This window comes from Neophocaena asiaeorientalis, unplaced genomic scaffold (genome assembly GCF_003031525.2).
Source record: "Neophocaena asiaeorientalis asiaeorientalis breed wild unplaced genomic scaffold, Neophocaena_asiaeorientalis_V1.1 scaffold270, whole genome shotgun sequence".
NCBI classification, from domain to species: domain Eukaryota; kingdom Metazoa; phylum Chordata; class Mammalia; order Artiodactyla; family Phocoenidae; genus Neophocaena; species Neophocaena asiaeorientalis.
The window spans coordinates 110,293-124,356 of NW_020174650.1; the positions used below are offsets into that span (position 1 = coordinate 110,293).

General features: G+C 45.2%; 1 long non-coding RNA gene across 2 annotated transcripts in view; it reads right to left on the reverse strand.

Annotated features, from left to right (window-relative positions):
* The window catches only part of LOC112408984 (uncharacterized), a 68,938-nt gene that overhangs the window by 22,324 nt on the left and 32,550 nt on the right, over positions 1-14,064 (reverse strand). For both annotated transcript variants that reach the window (XR_003005059.1, XR_003005060.1), the window contains exons 2-3: positions 4,664-4,827; positions 101-316 (exon numbers count right to left, since the gene is read on the reverse strand). This is a non-coding gene — a long non-coding RNA (uncharacterized LOC112408984). The remainder of the gene's footprint in view (positions 1-100; positions 317-4,663; positions 4,828-14,064) is intronic.

The window sequence follows — 14,064 nt, forward strand, 5'->3', positions numbered from 1 at the left end:
CAGCAGTCAGTTCCAAGAAAGTGTACATTAATTCCATAAACTCTGTGGAGTAAAGGGACAAAAAGAACTGGGAATGTCAGGAATTTCCCTCAAAAGTTACCTGGAATTGCTGTGGACTTCTCAGAGTGTTGTGGTCTCCACAGGCCCTTCACTCAGCGGTGATTCCAGGTGTGGCAGAGCCATCCCAGGCTGACCACTGTCCCCTGGTCATCTCTAGCTCTTGGCTAAACCAGACTTGAGGTTTTGAGAAGATACACAGGCCAGGGATCTCGTCACGTTGTGGTAACTACCATGTTCTTCCCTGTTAAACGATCATCTAAAAAAAAAAAGGTAAGCACTCAGAGTGGGTGTATGATGGGGGGTGGGGCAGGGAAGAGTCACTTACAGATTCTCTCCAGGATAGGGGACAAAGACAAAGGCCAGAGATCATTCTACAGGCAATAAAGTAGCATATCTGTTTTGCTTTAAAATAACTATCTTTCTCTAAAAGTAATGCTAACCTGAGTCAAATTTGCCTCCATTCACTTCCTCCATAAATATTTCCTGAGTGCTGATTAGGTGCCAGGCACTTTTCTGGGCGTGGGGATACACCACTGACATTGCAAGCATCTTCTCCCTCCAAGGTGATCGGGGCCTTCTGCCTGTGATGACCACAATCCTGTCAATGTTCCCTGTTGCCCTGAACTTGCTGATTCCCTCTTGAATAATTGTACTCAATGAGCTGTACAAGGAGCTCATGAAGGAGGAGCTGGGTGAAAGCAGGGAAAGAATCTGGGTATTAGTTCTTGCAATACTCTATCACGAAGATGTCTGATTGAGAGAGCTGCACGCCCATGTGGCTAATTCCACAGTGGCTTGGGCCTCTTCCAACCCGCTCTACGCCCTCCTTGCAAACTTTACATGAGCTTACATGTAAATTTTTCAAGTCGTCACCTCCTTCCCCTGTACCCTCCCCCTCTGAAAAAAGGTAGAGGGTACATTTCTTCCTCATTATTTTGCCTTTTCATGCCCCTCCTTACAACTGGCCTCTACCACAACTGGCAGCAGAAGCGCTGACCTATCATGAGAAAGACTTTCTGGGGGATGTGTGGCCTGGTCAGCAGCAGCAGGAAGTACAGGAAATCTCATGAGACAGTCTGTTCTTGAACACTTGCCTGTCTTCTTCTGCAGACTCATGAGGTAAAGAGAAGCATTCAAGTTACTGGGGAGGTAACTGAAATGGAGTCGCAGTTCTTAACTGTTTGAGGTTCACCCATAACTGGCAAAATAACCGCAGGGCATGACCGTTAGACTCCAGCCAAGCCTGCGGCCATGGTGCTGTATGTTGAGATACTTTTGATTCTAACGGTTCTAAGCACCCAGGGAGCCCAGCAGTTATAACTAGCAGTGAAAGTCATAAAGCCAGGCTTTGTCTGCAAGCACTATAATGTGCTGGCTTGTGGTAAGATGCTGCTATGGAGTCCTGGGGCGGTCACGTGAGAGGGGAGGCAAAGTGGTCTGTTTTCTTGGGGAAAACGAGAGCTGCTTCCAAGAGGAAGGGCAAGCAGGCTGAGTCATAGATCAGAGCTGACTTCTGTGGAAGACTCAGCATGGGGACCTGTGATGGCTCTTGTGCTTTTCTGGATGATTTAGCTAACTGATCACACACAAATGTGAGTTCTGGGATGAAGACACTGGCCCCAAGCCCCAGACTTCTAAAAGTTACATCACTTGTTACTAAGAAAAAGGGAGAAAGAGAGCGAGTGAGCGAGAACAAGACAGACAGAGAGAGAGAGAAAGAAAGAAAAGAAAGAAAGAAGCTTTCTCTGCCACATCTCTGGCAAGTGCTGTCTCCTGATACAGCAAGGTCCATTCTTAGAAATGGCCAGGCTTCACTGCCAGGGTTTGCTGAAAGCACTGTGTTAAAGCCAGCACAGAAAGACCGGCCCCAGGCTGAATGCTCTGACCCATCCAAATCCACCCAGGCACATGCCCAAATACCACACCCTGTCTTTTGTTTTCGGTCACATCTGATCCTCTGGTGCACACCTTGGGACACTGGAAATTCTAGGATGGTTTGCCTCTGTCTTACATACACCAAAACCACCAGGCCAGGCACAGTGGCTTCCTTAGAGATAGCATCTAATGAACCCAGTGGATGACTTCTTCAAGCAAGTTGGCAGGTCAACCTAATTTGGAGGAAGGAAGAGAAGCAGGCCAAAATATGGCCAGAGATCAGAGATGGGCCCTGGACCAACCACCACCAACCTAGGATTCTAAAACCCCCCTCTGCTACTTCTCTTGCCTGAAGGGGAACTCCTCCCTAGGCTGAAAACGTGAAGAGCAGAGCTGGGTATTGTCAGAGGTTGGGTGGATTACAGCCTGGAACAGGGCCTGCCAGTCAGGAGACCAGGACTCTGGTCCCAGCACTACGATCAGGTGAAGATTATCATCTGACTCGCCCACTGGCCATGCTGATAAGGCCCCCCAGCCTGGTTGTGGCTGGGGTGAGAGGGTTCCTACTCTGCTCCTAATTTGGATGGAAGGTATCACATAACTGATTTATAAAATGCAATTGATGCTATGTAAGCTCAAAACACTTAATATGTCTTTCTAAGCTCAGACATGGTTATTTCTAAATGGATGCTCTCCTCCCAGTTCCCCACTGCCCATAGCTGACTTGGTGATTGTGCCATTCTGACCACTCTTTTTAAATTTACAATCAAGTTCTAAAGGTGAGCATTTCTTTAATAGATGTATAACACAGTCAATAAAATTAAAGGTGTATTCAAAAGATCTTTTTCCAAAGCCTGGGAGTGACTCATTTATTTAAGATGAGAGGGGCTGCTCAACTTCAGCTGGGCAGGGGTGGGAATGCAGGGATTTTATCACTACCTCTCCCGGGGAAAATACTAAGTAGCAACTCTCCCTACCACCATCAACACCACCCAGAACATAAAAACACACAAGAAACTTTGGCCACGTAGATTTTTTTCCAGGCTGACCAGATATTTTCTTTTGTCTTTTTAAATTTTATTTATTTTTGTCTGTGTTAGGTCTTCACTGCTGCATGCGGGCTTTCTCCAGTTATGGCGAGCAGGGGCTACTCTTCATTGTGGTGTGCAGCCTTCTCCTTGCTGTGGCTTCTCTTGTTGCGGAGCATGGGCTCTAGGCGTGTGGGCTTCAGTAGTTGTGGCTCGCAGGCTCTAGAGCGCAGGCTCAGTAGTTGTGGCGCACGGGCTTAGTTGCTCCGCGGCATGTGGGATCTTCCCAGATCAGGGATAGAATACACGTCTCCTGCACTGGCAGGTGGATTCTTGACTACTGCATCACCAGGGAAGTCCCAGACCAGATATTTTCTAATGAGCATCTATTATCCCTAGGGTTATTTTTTTTTTTAAATTGGAGTATAGTCGTTTTACAATGTTCTGTTAGTTTCTACTGTACAGCAAAGTGAAGGAGAGGTCCCTGTGCTATACAGCAGGTTCTTATTAGTTATCTATTTTATACATATTAGTGTATATATGTCAATCCCAACCTCCCAATTCATCTCACCCCCCACCCCCCATATCCCTAGGATTATTATTAAAAGTTGCTTTTTTTGGTGTTTTAAGGTAAAATCTTCTTATAAGTAACACCATCATCATAAAAAGGTCAGAATAAGTGAGGGATGCATTGGGAGTTTGGGATTGACATGTACGCCCTGCTATGTTTAAAATACATAACCAACAAGGACCTACTGTATAGCACAGGGAAGCTGCTCGATACTCTGTAATAACCTAAATGGGAAAAAATTTTGAAAAAGAATAGATGTATGTATATGTATAACTGAATCACTTTGCTGTACACCTGAAACTAACACAACATTGTTAATCAACTATACTCTAATATAAAATTTTTTTTAAAAAGGTCCGAATAAAATTTAAAATTTCAAGTCCCTACCTATGGCCAATATATTTCTAAGTAACATCCAGAGTAACAATATTCCCATAAAAATGTTGGCTTGTGTAATACTTTCACCTGCCTTATCTGGTCCTTATGATCACATGAGTAAATTGGCCCAACTCTACCATCCCCACTTTACAGTGTGGAGGAGCAGTGGATGTGGGAGCACATCTCTCCTGCCAAGGAAGGACCCAGCCGAAGGGCACGCGACTGACCAGCAGACAGCCTCTCACTGTCAGCTCCTTCGGAGTGGCCTCAGCGGCCAAGATCCACCTCACCTGAGGCACACCCTTCTCAGAGGTGACTGAGTGAGGAGGGGTAGAAAAGCCCAGCACTTCAGCCCCCTGCACGATGACCACAGTGGGCAACGCTCACCCCAGATCTCCCTGCCCGGGTCAGCCCAGGTTCTGTCAGATCTACGTTGCAGGTTGACTGCTTCCTCCGCCCAGCTCTGCTTCTTCCTCCCATCCTCTCACAGGTGTTGAACCCCAAAAATATCTGCACCCTAAGCTCCATCTTAACATTGTCCAAAGAACCCAACCTTCGAGTATGGATGCCAAAAAGGCAAGGGTGTGAAATGAGATTTCACTGGCTGGACCCCTCACTGCCTGGTTGGCAAACTTGTCACTGGTGGTGAGTGAAGCACACACAGCCCCCCTGCATGAGGTGGTTATTCACTCGTTCAAACGTTAACTTCTGTGAATTGGGAAGGTGTACTGGTGGCAGGGGATGCACTAACCTGTGTAGATACTCCAGGTGTCTGCAGTGTGTGGAGGGAAGGATAATATTGTCGGATGGTTATTACTAAGCGCCACTGGTGCTCTGCATGAAGATGAAGATCAGATGAAGAGTCACAGGCAATTGAAAGCCAGGTGTGGAAGCCAGATGGCCTCTTTGGTTGCCCTGCAGAGGAAGAATGGAGAAAGACAAGGACCAAGCCCATGACTTAAGAGTGCCTGAACTTCAAAGACAGTTAAATGCCCAACTGAGGCAGATCTGCTATGCCAAGTTCAGGGCACTGGTTGGAAAAACCTGAGACCCTAGCACAGTGCATGTGGGGACACTTGGGTGGATCGTCCCTCCACAGGACCCATCCCTACCTCCCTCATGGCCTCTAGGTTTGAGTCACAGGATAGCACAGCTGGAAATGTACCAGGCCTGATGAGGAAGGAGAGAGCCTATGCCTCAAAGGAGTTGGAAAAACTGAACAGAAGATACTGGTAGAAGCCAAGGGACCATATGTATAATTAAGTTCTGTGGGTGTTTGATCAAGGGAGCTGAAATATACAGATAGGGAAGGGTTTATAGGATTGAGGGAAGCCTCCTGAGATACAAGACTGAACACCCTGGCAAGGAACCCAGGAGATAGTGTGAACTTGCTACTCGGATGGCTCCTAGAAGCATAAAGAAAAAGTGATGGTACACATTGAGAGAAATTGAAATGCTAGAATTGTAGTGGCAGATAGTAGAGGAAGGGATCAAAACGCTATGGTGGTGGGGGGACTTCCCTGGTGGTCCAGTGGGTTTAGCTCCACGCTCTCAATGTAAGGGGCCCAGGTTCAATCCCTGGTAGGGAACTAGATCCTGCATGCATGCCGCAACTGAGAAGCCCACATGCTGCAACTAAAAAAAGATCCCGCATGCCTCAGTGAAGATCCCGCATGCCACAACTAAGACCTGGCACAGCCAAAATATATAAACAAACAAATAAATATTAAAAAAAAGGCTATGGGGCTGGTCATGTGACAGTGAGTATAGTAGGTATGGCTGGATGATCCACTGAATGCTTATGTTTCAGAGGAATGCCCAAAGGACACACCATTCCACAAGGCCTTTGGGATGTGCTAGGGGAAAGTTAAACAGTGGACCTCCTCTGAAGGCCAGGGGCTGATGGTAGCAGAAACTGTTACAGACCTTGGCTTGCTCATAGCAGTAGGGATGATGGGACATTGAAATAATAAAGGTCAGGAGACAGCATTTAACTGCCAAAGTTAAAAGTTTGTAATTATTAAAAAGACTGATGAGGTCAGAGTGGCAGCAAAGGAGGCCTGATCCACAGAGAGTTATGGCAACAGTTAACAGAACATGGGGGTCCTAGGAGAAAAGAGATGGAAAGTTGACAAGGATATTACTCAGACTGTATTAGCAGAAAAAATCTAGCATGGGTGATTGGCAGATTGTGTATGAGAGGAGGGTGGTCATCCCAATACTAAGTCACCACTCCTTGCACAGCCCCTAGATAGGATCCAGTTTTCAGACCTGGAACACACTGTCTGATGAGGCGGCTGGGTCTCCAGGCAACAATCTGGAGGACGCTGCAACACCATGACAAGTGAACAGGGTATTTCTCTAGTCCTTTTCCAAAAGGATCTATAGCTATTTATTTGAGTAACTGTGTCCTGGGCACAGGGTCTGAATTGACATTGCTATGCAGAGACCTGCAGTATAATTGTGGTCCTTCTGGAGGGCACCTGAGATCAGATATTCAATACAGTCCTAGCCAAAGTTCTGCTTAGAGTAGGCCCACTGAGTGTGCAGACCCACCTGTTGTCACTTCCTTAACCCTTAAGTGTAAAATTAGGATTGACATACTTGGTCCAACTCCCACATTGGGTCCTTAGCTTATGGGGTAAGAGTTATTATAGTGGAGAAGGCCAAGTGGAAGTATATGAAACTGCCTCTTCCCGAGATAGTAAATAAAATTTTAAAAACCACTATTGCATCCCAGGGGGTATGGCAGAGATAAGTGTCATCCTTAAGTGTCCAAAGGATTCAGGAGCAGTGGTTCCTAGAATATCTCCATGTGAGTCACCAGTCTGGCCACTGCAAAAACTAGATGAATCCTGGAGGGTGACTGCAGATTATTACCAACTCAAATAAGGAGTAGCCTGACTACAGCACAGCTGCTGTTCCAGATTAGGTCTTTCTGCTAGAACAGGCTAATATAGCCTCAGGTTCATGGTATATCGTCATTGATTTGGTACATGCATTCTTTTTAATCCCATTTAAAAAAGAGGATCGGAAGCAGTTTTCATGTTGCTCCAGGGCTATGTTAACTCTCCTGACTTTTGTCCTAACAAAGTCCAAAGACAGCTCTACTGTCTGGACATTCTATAGTACTGATCCATTATATTGATGATATTATGTTAATCAGGCTGGATGAGCAACAGATGGCTAGCACACGTGCACTTTAGAGTAGAAAATAAACCCTATGTAGATTCAGGTTCCTGTCACTTCTGTACAATTTTTGGAGGTCTAGTAGTAAGGAGTGTGCTGGGAAATCCCTTTCAAAATAAAATATAAATTATTGCATCACATACCTCCTACTATAAAAAAGGAAGCACAACACCCAGGGGGCCTTTTGGGGTTCCAGAGGCAGCATATTCCACTCCTAGGAATGGAGGGCATGAAAGGATGCCAGATTTGAGTGAGGTTCAGAGCAGACAAAAGCCCAGTGGCAGGTCCAGGCAGCAATACAAGCATTTCTGCCACTTGGACCATATGATCCAGCAGACCCACTGGTGTTAGAGGCATCCTTGGTAAGGAAAGGTGCCATTTGGAATGTGTGGAAAGCCCTAGAAGGAGAGTCACATGGATCAAGGCCATGCAATTTGCAGTAGATGATTATATGCCTTTTTAAAAAACAACTCCAGGTGTGGTACTGGGCCCTGGAAGAAATGCTTGACCATGTGAGACCAAGTGACCATGAGTCTAGGACTATTCATCTTGAGCTGAATCCTGTTATACCCATGAAGTCATAAGGCCAAGTGGGCCCCCGAATAACTCATCATAAAAGAGAAGTGGTTCATTTGGGATTGAGCACACACAGGCTACATAACAGAGCTCCCCCGCACCGCACACTCATCACTGTTGCATCCACGCCTCTCCCTCAGCTCACACCCAGGGGTGTGAAGGGTGATTTTTTTTTTTTTTGCGGTATGCGGGCCTCTCACTGTTGTGGCCTCTCCCGTTGTGGAGCACAGGCTCTGGACGCGCAGGCTCAGCAGCCATGGCTCATAGGCCCAGCCGCTCCGCAGCATGTGGGATCTTCCCGGACCCCGGGCACGAACCCGTGTCCCCTGCATTGGCAGGCGGACTCTCAGCCACTGCACCACCAGGAAAGCCCTGGGGTGATTCTTAACAACTAACTGAAGGAGGATCGAAAAGCGCAAGCTTGCATATGAATGGATTGGCTGGGTATTTCTGTGAAAGTTGAATGTTGATGACAGCTGCAGGACAGTCTCACTCAGGCTTGGCCTTGAAAAAGGCAGGGGCAAGAGAAAGTCCTCCCAATGAACAGAGCTCTAAGCAGTGCCCATGGTCATTCACTTTGTGGCAAGAGAAGGGGTCTGAGGTTAGAATATATATGGACTAATGTACTGGAGTATAATTCTAGCAGGAATGATCCCCGATGTCTCACCCAGCCTCATAATTTGCATTTATAGCAGCCTGGTCAAGCTTTGGGCAGGGGAAGGAGGATATTTTTTTTCAATTAGACACTTGATTGGTGATATAATTTAAATATTTCAGATTGCAATTCATCCACAAGCAGATAGAGGAGAATGAAAAACTGGGCAGAGATTTTCCAAGAAACTTATTTAACCAACAATTGCCATTTTTTGTCATGGAAAGAAAGACTGGCCTACAGAAGCCTTGCCCCTTGTACACTTCTGGTTCTGTAGCTACCACAAAATACCCCCAAATCCAGGAAAACCTAGTCAAAAAGGACCGAGGGACCCGGAGGAGAAGGCCCTTGTTGCCATACATTCTTGCAAAATTAAACTGGCTTGTCAACCTGCAAGAATAACGATGAGAACATAGTGATAACATTTAAAATAAAGTAAAACTGTTATCTTTAACCTTTACTTTAGATGAGAAATACTTGGTGGGGTGGTGCCTTTAAAAGACACCTGGGCTCTATTCCCTGAGGTTCAGAGATGCAATTGCTCTGAGGAGGGGGCAGCCTGGTGGGTAAACACCAAAGAAGACCTTGACCTAACCTAGCACCAGGTGATTTCTATCCCCACAGAAGAATATACGTTTGGCAGGGGGTGGGGTGGAGAGAGGGAGGCCTAAAAGAACCATTGAAAAGAGATCTACAGAAACCAGTAAACCGAAGCCCATTTTAAAATGACAACTCATGAGCCTCTATATTCCACAAAGATCCTGTGAACCTTTTGAAACACACCATGATATTAAATCCACAATTCATGTATTAATACCAATTTGTTTGCTAATAATTAGACAATAAAAAGGTTATTGTTTTACAATGTCTTCGATTTGGGTTCTGTAAATGGGCAAGCAAATTCCTACTGGATGTGCCAATCAGAAAAAGAAGTCTACTGTTTTGTTGATTTATTCCCTCCCAGAGGGCTTCTGAGAAAGCCCACCCCGTCAGTGCAGAACTACATGTTGGCAGCCCAGTAGAGAGATGAGCATTAGTCCAGGAGCTAGGTGACTTGGATCTTTGTCTGTTTTTGATACCGACTTAGCGAGCTATTTACCTGAGATCCTTTTTCATCTGTAAAATGGAGATAATAATGATTATTTTAATAACTTGAAAGGTAGTTGTTATTTTATTATTACATTATTATCATTCCACATGTAACTTGATCCAGTGGGTCTTATTCTTGTTTTACAAAAGGACAGTTTGGGAAATTACTCTTTTTATTATAATCTTCATGACCAATGTCCTTATTTTTATTTTGGTTGGCATCATTATTTCTGTAGCAAAAAACCAGAAGAAGTGCCAAATAGGTGACCCCAGCGAAATGGCCTCAACGATACAGTTATCTAAAGGATCCTTCTCTCCCACGTTATACAACAGTACGTTTTATTACATTGTCTATACTCTTATACCATGGAAATACCCGCTTCAAGGCCTAAGGAAAAGCCAGTGACTTCAGTACTCATGACCCCAACTGCAGAATGTCCTTAGAGGGTTTTTGTTAGCATGGAATGAGAGTGAATATGAAGACACTTTGTAAACTATGAGGCACTAGACATGTGTGGGTGATGGTGATGACAGTGGTGGTTATAGAGATGATGGTGTTAATGACAGTGATACAGACCAATTTGTTAACCTTGAATAAATAGGTAAGGACATGAACTGCTGGTCCCCACTCGAGTAGTAGATGTACTAAAGGAGACAGGGCAGCCTCTGGAAAAAGGCTAAGTCATGTAGAGTGAAACACAGAGCTGGCTGGTTATAAAGTCCTATAGTTCTAAAACTCTATCCTATCCCTTTCAAATCTGAGAAATGCCAAACAACTCCCTGGTAGTATTCATTGGGTTTTCTTCCCCTGCATGCTTCTTTCTAGATAGTTCACTTCAGGCTTTGTCATGCATATCTCTTGTTCAGCAAAGTCCCTCCTCCTGCACAATCTCAGCGAGTACCACTCTCTGGACCATAGGATGGGTGTCAACATTGGCCAAAGGGCAGAGTGTAGAAAGGAAGGGGCAGGACAGTGAGGAAGACTTGTCTACTCATCCCCAGGAAAGTTTCATGAATTACTTGTCCTTACAACCCACTGACTGCTCTTTTTCTAATGGCTAAACTCTTTGAGACAGTAACACAGAAGCTTCCACTTTGGTGGAGAAGATAGACATAGTAAAGCATTATAAAAGTACACATAAGTACCCCCAGTGCTCAGAGCAGGCTGCTACAATTCCATTTTAATTGGAAGATGAAAGGACTTCCCTGGCGGTCCAGTGGTTAAAACTCTGGGTTTCCACTGCAGGGGGTGTGGGTTCCACCCCTGGCTGGGGAACTAAGATCCCGCATGCCGCACAGCCAAAAAAATTAATTAATTAATTTTAAAAATTGGAAGATAAAAAAAGATTTCATAGAGGAATAGGAGTGGGGACAAATTTTAAAAACTGGATTGAAAACTAAATAAATGTGAGGGATTTGTTAACCATCCAGAGGTTCACTTTTTTTTCCCCCAAACAGGAGAAGAAAAGTATCATCATCCTTGTCCCGGGGCTTCTCCCACATCTTTTGGATCCCTTAGTCTGGCAGTTGAAAATTTCTTTCTCTAATAGTTGAGGAGTTTTTCCTCCAGAGAGCCATTCTGTCTGCCTGCTACTGCTCAAGGTATCTTTGACCAAAAGAACTGCATAGAGGACAAGATGTCAGTTCTTCAGGATCAGGGCTGGAGGTCAGAGGTAAAAGATCCATAAGTCTGTACCTCTCCCAAGCCATGAGCTGTCTCCTTGGATTAGCTCAGAGCAGTGAATGGCCATGGGCGCATGACCATCGGGTCATCCCAGCCTTGTGGAACTTGATCAGTGACATAACTATGCCCTGCTGCTGACAATCCCTCTCTTTAGAAAGACATGGGGTGGTTGTGAGAACTCTTACAACTTGCTGTGGGACCATTGGGTAGATAACACCCCATCTGCCTTCATCACAACACTTGACCCTTAATCCTTCGATGATGCTTTTATCAGAGATTTTTTTTTTTTAATCTCTGGAGACTTTCCCAAACTCTACTGAGTTTCATGTTGTTGGTTTCATCTCACCCTGTGTGTTCTAGCCATTAGTGTCTGGCCCTTCTTTTAGAGCAGACTTTCTCATGAGAGTTTTGGGCGCTAGAAGCAGATATTCTTCAGATTGACTCTTTTTCTAGGGAGATTAGGCAGGAGTCTAAGAATGTAAATAGACAGGCCCAAGAGAACGCTTTGTGTATGACTGGATCCCAGGGCATCATGGGCTGCATTGGGTGGGGGATGGAGCTTGACCAGAAACCTGGTGAAAGTTCATTCTCCCCTGAAGCCCCACTGGCTCACTGCATAATGAAATGATGGCTCAAATAGTCTGTCTCCTCCACAGTCAATAAGGCCTCTTGCAGCAGACTGCTCAGGCATACCTCCTCATGTGCTCCCACATCCTATCTGCCGTGCGCTTCCTCTTCTCCCATGGACTCTTCAGACGTTCAATGCCTGAGAAGCCACTTGAGGACCCTTCAGCACCACAGCTGCCAGTTCCCTCCATGACAGTGCTGATATCTGTGCAGGTGTTGCTGTCTGCCCGCCCCCACCCCCGGCCCTTACCCCATGTCCCCAAAGCTGTGTAGACCAAGGAGCTGTTACAGTCTCAGAAGACCTTAGTCCTCAGTATGTCTAAAACACCGCAGCCTCAGCACAGAAGCAAACAGAATGCTCTTCCTTTCCACTTTCAGTTACCCTAGCATCAGAATCCTGCTTTTTATATCTCCTCCAACGTTGAAAACTGGCTGTTGTAGCTTCAGCTTGTAGCTTCTCTTTCCCTGGGGCCAAGGGTGAGATTGGCTAATGTCTGAGATACCCATTCCCACTCCTGCCACATAAATCCCTTCCAAAGTGACTCTTGCCAACCTTTCTGTGACACACACTCAGGCAGGTCTGAATCCCTGAAATGGGCACCATTTAGGCTGCAGTGGGGGACCCTGTATGCTATTTAAAGAAACAAACAAAAAAAGAAACAGAAATCCCAGGAATCTTGAAGCTATTCATCTTGAAGACTATTCATGGAAGCAGGGAAATCAAACATGACATCCTTGAATATATACCCTCCACAGAGCAGCTTGGCCTATTGTTTCCCTCATAATGACAATTTACCTCTGGGAGGTTGAGAGCGGGGCACTCCGCTGGATCAGGTATCGGGGAGGAAATGAGAACAAAGCTATATTGTCAGGAAGCTTGAGGGCTGACACAAACATAGCAGTGCTCCAAAAAATTATTGTTGAAAATGTTTCCTCCATAGCTGCCTGCGGTTATTCAACCTAATCTTCAGTCAGACTGGACCTGGAGAGGAAAACTACTCCTATGTGCTGCTATTCCATTAAGGAGAGAAACATAAAGACATAAATAAGAAGAGTGGTGTGAGCCATTCCCATTGTTCTGTCTTCCCTTTCTGCTCCCTCTTCGACATCACTTTCCAAGACTCAAGTGTTCTCTTAGCTCTAAGGGCTGTTGTCATTAGGAGAAAATATTGATTTGACTTACATGCCTTTCTTCCTTTTGTGGAACTCCTACCTGCTCACCTGCTCATTTGATTACCTGGGGACCTGATGAGAGTAGAAAATCCCAGAGACAAAACCAGGGCCCAAGATGGAGTGTATAGAATCTTTAGAAGCGAATTGTTGGGCTAGAAAAATTGTCAAGGTGGAATCTAAAATGGGATCTGTCATCAATAAAATCCTTTGGCCCTTCTGCTTCTTTAGATAATCCCATGGATACCCCAAAGTAGATTTAAGTGCCCAACTAAAGGACACGGGGGATTATTGTGGATGTATGAGGCTCATTGTGAGCAAGATAAAGTTTCTCTAAAGTCTTGATCTGTCAGCACTTCTGGCTGAATTTTTCTGTGGCAGCTGTAAATCAATTCCTTTCTTAAGAGTGCAGGAGAAGCTGTGAAGAATCCTGCAAAGAGTGAAGATGAAATATGGAAGGAGAAAAGGGACAGAACTGTACTAATAAGCTAGTCATGACAGATGGCTTTGGGGATTCATTCATTCTTTCATTTTTCATTCATTTATCCACCCAGTCACTCAACACATATTCACAGAACCATTTACTGTGTGCTAAGCATTATATTGTTGGGGGCAGATCAGTGAATAAAATAGGAAAGATTGCTGCTTTCTTGGAGCTTTTGCCTGGTAAGGGAGACAGACTAATACGACACAAATTATGTAACTGTAATTGTGGTTAAGTGTTAGGAAGCAGAGGCACAGGGTTCTATGAAAGCAAATAACAGGGTGGCGATGGTTCAAAAAAATTTCCATGAGGAAAGCTGAGCCCTGGAGGATTAGCCAGATGAAAGAGAGGGGGAGTTTGGGGAAATGACCTATTCAGGAAATAATAGCACGAATGAAGGAAGAGTCAGGTGAAAAAAAAGAATCTCAAAAAAACAGTCATCTGTAAAAAGCAAATGAGCAAAACTCAATGAAGAGAAGGCAAAACAAATAAAGCCAAACCACAGTGGGGCAAATATCTGCTCCAAAAAGCTGCAGTGGCGGCAGGGGAGTGGGTGCAGGGTCTCCTCCATCCATCTGGCTTCCGTCTCTCCCACACTGATAGCAAAAGGCATTTTGTGGAAGCACAAGGTCAAGTCCTCCACTACTGCATCCCTAAGATGTTACCCTAAGGCAGATAGAT